Source organism: Palaemon carinicauda, chromosome 12 (genome assembly GCF_036898095.1).
Source record: "Palaemon carinicauda isolate YSFRI2023 chromosome 12, ASM3689809v2, whole genome shotgun sequence".
In the NCBI taxonomy this organism is placed as follows: Eukaryota; Metazoa; Arthropoda; class Malacostraca; order Decapoda; family Palaemonidae; genus Palaemon; species Palaemon carinicauda.
In genome coordinates, this window is record NC_090736.1 from 152,105,246 (window position 1) to 152,107,745 (window position 2,500).

Consider the following 2,500-nt stretch of genomic DNA (forward strand, 5'->3'; position numbering starts at 1 on the left):
GTTACCCCTTACCTGAAACCCCCGTTTACCCCCCGGTAATTTGAAACCGGATTCAAACTACCGGGGGGTAACTTGATACCGGTTTCAAGCTACCCCCGGGGGTAATTTGAAACCGGTTTTATGCTACCCCCATGGTTTCAAATTACCCCCCTCGTTTTTGCGCAGGATCTCATCATTTATGAATATTAATAAATTGCTTTTGATCAGGGTCAACACAATCATTAGGTAATATGTATATACATGTACTGTTTCACCTATTGGTATCGTTTATTAACATCCAGCCTTTATCCGTCTTATGTTTATATCTTAGCTAATAAATGTCGGATATTCCATTATCAGTCATGGGCGCATATTTGACCAAGACAGGAAGACGAGGTGAAATTTGATTTTGCCGGTTATTTTTTCCATTATTTGAAATATTTCATAATTATATTGCAAGCAAATATTATATAAGGTATAATCAACATATTGATCATAAGTATATATGTATACATACATATACACATATATATATATATATATATATATATATATATATATATATACTGTATATATATATATATATATATATATATATATATATATATATATATATATATATATATATATGTATATATATATATATATATATATATATATATATATATATATATATATATAATACATGTATATGTATTTGTATGTATGTTGTAAATACTATATCATTCATGATATCTGTAAATAATTGACACTTCTAATAAAGCAAGATTGTAAGCAATTATAACAGTTTTAATAAAACATGATACAGTACATGCTGTTTGCTTCTACTGTACTTACATTGGTTGTTTGTATACGAAAACACCTGGACTACGGAAAAGTCGTTACACTTTATAGCCCTCTATGGATGACATTGAACACAGCTTGTGTTAATCTCACAACTGTTGTTACTAATTTTAGCCTAAAGGCAGGCAGCTGTGTGTTATCATGGGCTAAATCAAATGCTATTTAAACCATCTTCCAGAATAGTAAGTGATGGATTCGTGTATGGATTTTTTTCTCTGTTGTTGATTTCGAAATGGAAAATTATTGAAAAACGGTGTCATAAAATGTTTTAAGAATTTTACCTGAAATGTATCATAAAGAAAAAAAAGACCTCGCCACATGGTCACCTGTACATTTCCATGCGGTTTATATAACACTTCTGCCCCTTTGTCATAGCTCCATTCTTTCTTATTACTCATTTCATCAAATGACAAAACAGCAATACCTAGTAATCGAGACTTCATACCATCTTTAATGTCCTCTTGGTTTAAAATGAATCGAGCTAACAGTAGCTTACACAACGTTAATTCTGTCTGCACGACGACATGCATGTTGGTAATTTATATTTGAGCTTTTATTTTTTACGTGCATAGCATCCAAATACTACGAAGTTACTATGCATTATCAGTGACAGAATAAATGAATAAACAAAGAGATATATGGACACAAGGAGTTCTATTGTTATATTGCAACTACGGGTATAGTCAAACCATTTTAAGAGCAAACTCGGAGCCCAATAGCGGCATTGCCAGTTCTCTTGGGTCATTTTCAAAGTACACCTGGCTTAGCCGCTTAAATGTATGGGCGAGCCAAGAAAAGGAGAAAAGGGTCAACTAATAAGTCATTCACCCGGATTTGAACGGTCTAAGAATATAATCCTTTAATTTGATACTCTCCCTAAATTGTTTCCTTCGTTTTTTTGTTTGCAACCACGTGGTGACAAGTTGAAACTCTTAAATATAACAAATAGCAAAATTGTTATAAAATGATTATCATACGAACAGAAATAATCTTAATTTTGACATCAAATGAATTAATTTCTCAATTCTGATTGATTATTAAAAGACAGGATTCTTTACAAAGGATTTAATTAACTATGTTTAATATGGTATATTTACGTAGGTGATTGTATTGTTCTAGAATTTATTTAATTAATCGACAAAATTAATTTCTTTACAAAAAAGGTTATATTAGCAAACGTGGTTATGGTGACTTCGTCAGATGAAGTTAGTGCTATCACTAAAGATTCAATAAATTAGTTCATTCAGACCATTTTCATGTCTTCCTTTATAATGTTATCAGTATGCTTAATACCCTTGACCCAATTTACCTTGCAAATCTGAAACAAAGTTGTTTTTTATAAGTTGGCTGCATCTGTGACACGTTTGATTGTTTGGTCAATTCCAAATTTAACAATTTCATTACCATTTTCCCGTTTTTTTTCTTAATATTTAATTTAGTAAATATTTTTTTCCATGTAATGCTAAAACAGGGTTCATTATGATGGTTTTGATTTCAAATATTTTTACGGGTAATATCTATCTTTTTTTACTTAATAATTGTTTTGTATAAAGTTAGATGCGTCATAGTTTGTGTTTAATTGAAAGGTAAGGCCAGTTAATTAAAAATAAAAAAAAAAATAAAATCTCGACAATCACGCGCACACTGAAATAAAATAAAGTTTTACCTCGCCGTGATC